Raw genomic sequence first — 7,293 nt, 5'->3', positions numbered from 1 at the left:
ATATATATATATATATATATATATATATATATATATATATATATATATATATATATATATATATATATATATTCTATTGCCATCGGCACCATTATTAAAAAGACCAAATGCGAGGCTAAACAAACGGTACCAGACATTGTCATATTCAATCTCTCTGTGGTGGATATGCTTTTCCTCTTTGGCATGTCCTTTCTCATTCATCAGCTCCTGGGAAACGTATCTGTGTGTTTTGGAGCATCTATATGCACACATCTCTGCCCTAGGTTCGAACAGCCAGACAATGAGCTCCTAAATCCACACAGTTATGACCTTGGACTGTTATGTGGCTACTGTTCACCCATTCCGCTTTAAACACATCCGGACAACCTGTGTCTCCAGTTGTGAGGTGGGGATGGTGTGGGTGCTTTCTCTCCTCTTAATTACTCCTGTTTAAATGTACACTGGGTTGATGCTTCTCCACAAAGGCATGGTGGGATGTGCTCTCATTCTACAGATTCCATCCATCAGCATCCTCTGGTTCACTATCTATCAGTTTGTACTGGTGTTCGCCCTTCCACTCATGATTATCTGTTTGGTGTTCTTTAAAATTTTGAAGCACATGTCTACCACAGTGGCACATCTTCCCCCGAGGAACCAACAAGTGTGCACTGTTGGGCTCCGTGCTACATCCTTCAGCTTGTTCATCTGGGAACACAGAAACCCAGTGCCTTGTTTTATTATGTCTATCACGTTGCCATTAGCATTGGTTACACTAACAGCTGTATTAATCCTTTTCTATATATTATTCTGAATAACAGCTTTAAAAAGCAGTTTATAGTGGCCATCCAGCCTCCACACAACCACTTTCTGTTCAACAAGAGAAGCACTGAGGCCACTGTTTTCCTCCATCTGGCCGCAGACTGACAAAGACATTTACCTGCTAACACTTCAGAGTAACATACTTTCTCTTTAAAACAACCTAATCGAAGAACTGGTCAACTTTATTTGATTAAAAATAAAACGGAAGGATTCAAAAAATAAAAAGGAAAAAACTAAGTGATGGAACAATAGATCAACATTTTGGCATCTCTATGCGCTGCATTTGTATCATGTATTTATACATCATCACATTATGACCATGTTTACTTGGGGAAAAAACTGTGAAAACTGTGTGTTTTAGTGGAACAGGAAACAATTTTAGCAGTAAGCGTTGAGTATTGTTAATGTGCTTGAAATTTTATGACTGTTGTTTTGGCAGACTCCGTTGATACTGTATATTGAAAAGTCAAAAGCCAGTGTTTTTAAATCATGGACAAAGAAAATAAAAAAAATTACCATATGTTGTTAAGCACTAATATGAGTATGCTTCTGTATAATCAAGTCAAGTGTAATTTCAACTTACACACTAAAATTAATAAAATGTAATATTATCAGTCTTTCTACACTACTAATAGTATCAACTAGGCACTGTACTTGTTTTGCAGAGGAATTTGTTTAAGAACATTTGATTACGTCTTAAGTCCCTGTTTTATTTCTTTAATTTTGGATGCGTCAAAATTTCAGACCTGTTCATATATGTAGCCTGTATAATTGATACTCTTTGTTATGCCATTAACATCAATCAAACATTGATTTTTAAAAAATATTTTATTATTATTATTTGTACTTTGTTCTACTATATTGTGTAAACTGTTTGCTTATCTTTAATCAGAGTGGAGAGAAGGAGGAGAGAGGGTGTGCATTGGTCATTGAAGTTATCCTCAGTTTGCGGTGTAGATAATTGGTCACTGATGGTTCTTGTCTTATTTGTGAAGAAAACGGCAAAGTCGTCAGCTGTAAGATTCGATGGAGGAGGAGGTGAAGGCGGATTAAGAAGAGAAGAGAATATTTAGAGTGTCCGAGCGTCACAACAGTTGTTAATTTTGTTGTGGTGGTATGATGTTTTAGCAGTGAAGACATTTGGACATTTGCAGAGAAGGAAGAGAGGAAAGACTGATACACACTGAGGTTGGTAGAGTTTCTTGATTTATGCCATTTCCTCCCTGCAGCCCTGAGTTTAGAGCAATGTTCACGGAGAACATCGGAAAGCCAGAGAGCAGACAGTGAGCAAAAGTTGTCCAAGCAAGATGTAAGAGTGGAGCAAAGAGAGTCAGTAGCACTGTTCGTGTCCAGAGCTGAAAAATGAGAGAGCGAAGGAAGTGAGGATGAAACCACAGAGGATAGGCGAGATGGAGAGAGTGAGCGTAGGTTCCATCGAAAAGTGACCTGCCTTAAAAAGGTAAAAAAAAAAAAAAAAAGTGCATGTCTTTTGGAAGCTTCAAATTAAATCACAAACATTGTGATTCATCTTGAAGATGTCTGTTGGAACAACATCAGGGAGAGTAAATGACAACAAAATATCCCTTTAATGGGGCCATATATATTTTATTACAATTTGTTATATTTATAATTTTAGTTTTCTCACTGATATTTTTTTTCTCAACTTATAATATAAGGGGTTCTTGCAAAATTTAGTTTTTCATAACTACTTACCACCCTTTCTATTTTCTTTTTTATATTATTAATATAGTTTACACTGCCTCATCCTTCTTTTCAAAGCCTCTATTACATTGTGACAGGTTAAAAAAAGAAAGATTTATTAGATTTAGAGATTTAGACTCATTTTTGGAATCTTAATTTAATATATATATATTAAATATATAATATATACATTATTTTCTCCTTGTTTGGGAACCACACACACCCAACCCTGTGATGTTGATAAAGGGACATGCCTTGGACGCAGATTTAATTTTAATTTAAAATTTATTATAAATTAAATATTTTTGTTACTTAGTGGTAAAGAGGTGAGAAGTATCTTTAACTGAATAGGGCTGGTCACACTTACGTTACATGATACTTAAACTGAAAAGAGAAAAATGTATGATTTGTTAGAAACCAGTTACAATTTGAAATGTAAAAATTATAGACATTTTAAGAAAGAAATCATTTACATGCTGAGAGTGTGTTCACAATCTGTGTAGCTGGATAGTTGAACTAAAGAAACTCAGTAGGCCTAATGAGCCATTTTAGAGTGTAGTCTCCGTTAGTAATAAGTTATTAAAAAAAAAAAAAAAAAAATCTAACAATATGGATTATAAATTCAATGTCTCTGTTACTTACATAGTGAAGAAGAGGAGTATCCCCAGCCAGAGCTGCTCACACGTAATAAATATGATCAAAAAAGGAGAGAAAATTAGATTTTGGTTTGAAAAACAGATATGATTTTAAAGTTAAATTTGTATTTAAATTTAAGAATGAAATAATTTACCTGTTGAGAGTGTGCTGACAGTCTGTAATTGGATCACTGAACTCCAGAAACTAAGTAATGAAGTGCTTTGACAGTTACCATTTGAAAAACAAACGGTGGGAATAAAGAACACTAAACTTTTCAGCATTAAAATGGTTCTTCGGGATGCTATTCTTCATGTAAAGAACGTTTAAAGAATCATCCTTTTTTAGAGTGTATGATGACTGAAACCTTGTATAACAGGCATTTCTCATGTTTATTGCCATTCTGATAAATCGCTTGTTGTATTCCACAATTGTAAGTCGCTTTGGGAAAAAAAAAAGCATCTTTCAAATGAATAAATGTATAAATAACAATGTAATGTGTAAGATATGAATATGTGACATTTTGTCATAGCACCAGCAGTCTCATGGTAACAGAGGCACCTGTTTCTCCATGCATTGCCCCTTTATATGCCTAGTGTCACCAAATCTGAGTAGCCTTTTTATTTTAAAAAAGCAAATGCATTCTACTGTTTTATCACACTTCACTCCATTAATCCCATAGTGCTTACATAAGAGCTGATAATAACGGGAAACATGAACAAAAAATAAATAAACAATAAAAAAGTAGCTGCTACAGAGTTGGAGGGAGGGCAGAGCACATCACATTCTTAGAAATGTACACCCTCTGTTCATGCTTCAGCTGACTTTGAATAACATTCATACCATTCCCAAAAAAGGTTTAAATTTTGTTTGTCATGCGGTGTGACCATGAAGTAAAAGGTAATAACACATTTTCCTTACACCCTGAATACGTGATTGTGAACTGAATTATTACTGCCACAAGCTTATTGCCAGCGGGCAGGAACTGCCACTCCACACACCAAACTACACTCAAGAGTTTTTCAGATATTAATAGCCTAAACACTGAAGCCATTTGGTTATGATGTTAACATCTATATTTTTTCTATATAATAAAAATATAACATATACCAACCTACTTTAAGGTTTTATTTTCCAAAATATTATTCTTTCAATCAGGCATTTTCATCTTCATTGTGATTTCAGACAAATGTATTGCCCTGACATTTTTAAATTAATTAGAGGATGCTTGCACATAAAAAATGTTATGTCATTCACTGACTAAATTATATAACAAAATAAAATCTGGGAGTTTTATATGTTGATCCCATTATTAGTGTTACACAATTAAAAAAATAGGTTTATACAATGGAAATAACATAGAAAGAGAATACTGTTATTCCAGAACTATTATACAGTATAACCATCATGAGTATTTCTATCATGACTACTCTGAAGATTTTAGCATGGTAATGGATATGACAATGTTAATGTATTTGGTCTTTGTAAAATAGATCTGTTATACTGCTGAATTGCTGCTGCTGTTGGTTATTGATGTTGTTGTAGATTATTGCTGCTGCAAAAAAAAAAGTACAGGAACTTGCTGCCAATATATTCCCTGATACGGTGCCGTGAGTATTTAAGACATAGGCCTACTGCTGCTGCACAAATAGCATATATATATATATATATATATATATATATATATATATATATATATATATATATATATATATATATATATATATATATATATATATATATATATATATATATATATATATATATATATATATATATAACCCCCCAACAAAACTGGAACAAGAAGAGTCAAAATCAAAATGTATGAAAACGTACTGCTGTAATATGCTTGAAAGCATCCCCAAAAGGCAATATAAGAAATGAAGTGATAACGCCCCCCAAATCAAGTAGATCTATTACCAAGACAGTGTGTTCCTGTAGCTCAACTGGTAGAGCACTGCGCTAGCAAGCGCAAGGTTGGTGGTTTGATTCCCCGGGAACAACATGATATGTAAAAATTGATAGCCTGAATCACTGTAAGTCGCTTTGGACAAAAGCGTCTGCTAAATGCATTAATTTAATTTAATTTAATTTAAGACAGATGTACTGCTGCTGCTCCAGAGAGCCATGAGACTTGTTTTGAGAAGTGTTTGTTATCTATGTGTGCCTAACTAGTGGCTAAGCAATGTGAACCTGAGTGCTGTACCCTTTTAACTAATGACCTAAATAACTATGTGTGTCTAAGCCAATATACTGTAACTCAAACGTACCAAGAAACATCCACCATGTGTGGCATTAACAAACACGAATCACATTGTAGGCTGACTCAGGTTCAGGTGACATGAGCAAATAGTTTTACATTTTGTCATTCGATATTTGTCATAGTCATTATCCTCTTAACTTAATCCCCCTCACATTTACATTCATCAAAGTCACTGCAATGAACATATACTTACCTTTAAACTATTAATTAACTAACAAAATTAATAAATTGCTTTACATTCTGTAATTGTGGAATTGTATGCCCATAACTATAATGCAGATACTCACTTTTTTCAATATAAAATATATTGGTATTGCATATTAAGAACAGTAATGTTTGTAGTGTATGATCAAATCTTTAGCTAAATGCATGACTCATTCCAGATGATCTTAAGCAATACACTATGTCTGCTTTGCATGCTATATTCTGTAATATTCCCTACATTGCTGATTTCACTGCATACTGCTGCTTATTCTTAAACCAATCAGCGAGCTCGAATAGTGGAAGCATGGTTACAGTTTATATTATATTATTGTGTTATGACATTTTTACATATATTAACAATATTATTTATTATTTATTTTATTATTTCTTTTAATAGTAATTGGTGGCCCACCTGCAATACCATCGCCCACAGGTTGAAAACCACTGCCCTATTCTATTTCTGATGTACTTCAAGTGCTCTATTAAGTAATCTATTTCTAATACGAAAGAAAAATTATTTTGTATGATCGCATTGTCGCTTCCACACGTACAGTCTGTTACGCGTGGCACCCTGATGGACCATGAGTATGGAATGTATGCAGGTATATTATGTGGGCATATTTAATTTTTGTTAACAGTTGGAATTTGTGGAAGCCAGTTATACTTTCATACAGGGCCAGTGTCATGCAGAGTTTAGCCCCAAGTTGCCTCAGCACAAGTGCCTGGAAGTTTCTAGTAAGCAAGACCTTGATTAGCTGGTTCAGGTCTGTTTAATTTGGGCTTGAGTTAAACTCTGCAGGACATTGGCCCTCCAGGAGAAGGATTGGACACCCCTGTATTAAGCAGGTGCCATCTGTGTGACACATAATGAGCTGCCATTTAAGGCTAAAACATAAGATCTGACTCATCTGAGTATAAACACAATATGTACAACCAACATGTGTTTTAATCTCCAACAATAATAGGGGGAAATGGTGGAAGGTGCCCTCTTAAGAACAGTGTGCATGCTGCTTAACAGTAAAATGTAGATGTGTGTATAAAATGATGAGTCTTGACTGGTTTAGGATGACCACCTACTTAGGGCATTATCTCAGTCAAGAATGAAATGCATCTGAATTAAACTAGGCATACATATTTAAAGGCATGCCTTTAACTAGCCAAATAATCATGGCAATAATGAAGACAGATAAATAACATTAAGAGAAAACTATCTAAAGGTAAATCTCTTCTGCTTCATGGTTAAATAAATTTAAGGTTCAAATCAAGTGCTGAAAAAAGAGAAACTAGCCTTTAATTAGTGCAGACAAACTAATACCTGGAGGCGATGAAGACATCATCATGAGCTTTTCTTTAGTGGTTTTTATATAAAAAGCATATATGATGTACAAGCCTAAACTTGATTTCTTACCTAAAAATCTAGAAGCTCATTAAATTTTCTTTTTCACCTTATAGTAGTGTAACTAGAACTTGAAGGCACTGATGGCCAAACAATAATCCAGAGACTTAAAAATTACATAATTATTCATATGGTGCAGCTGATATCAGCAGCCAATGAGCTTGCTACTCAACATTCAGATAATAAGTTAGTCCATGCTGTAGCAGTTGCAGCACAATTTACAGCTTTAGAAACCTCCACATTCCCCAGCTCCACCTGTATTGATCGGCCACAGGGTGATTTCATGTCTCTTATGTAT

General features: G+C 34.3%; 1 pseudogene; it reads left to right on the top strand.

The window, feature by feature from the left end:
• The first annotated feature begins 75 nt into the window (after nucleotides 1-75).
• On the top strand, nucleotides 76-936 carry LOC113051197 (melanin-concentrating hormone receptor 1-like; annotated as a pseudogene).
• Nucleotides 937-7,293: the final 6,357 nt, after the last annotated feature.

The sequence above is a fragment of the Carassius auratus genome, chromosome 31, assembly GCF_003368295.1.
Source record: "Carassius auratus strain Wakin chromosome 31, ASM336829v1, whole genome shotgun sequence".
NCBI lineage: Eukaryota > Metazoa > Chordata > Actinopteri > Cypriniformes > Cyprinidae > Carassius > Carassius auratus.
The sequence above is the reverse complement of the archived record's forward strand: the minus strand, read 5'-3'. Positions and strand labels throughout refer to the sequence as shown.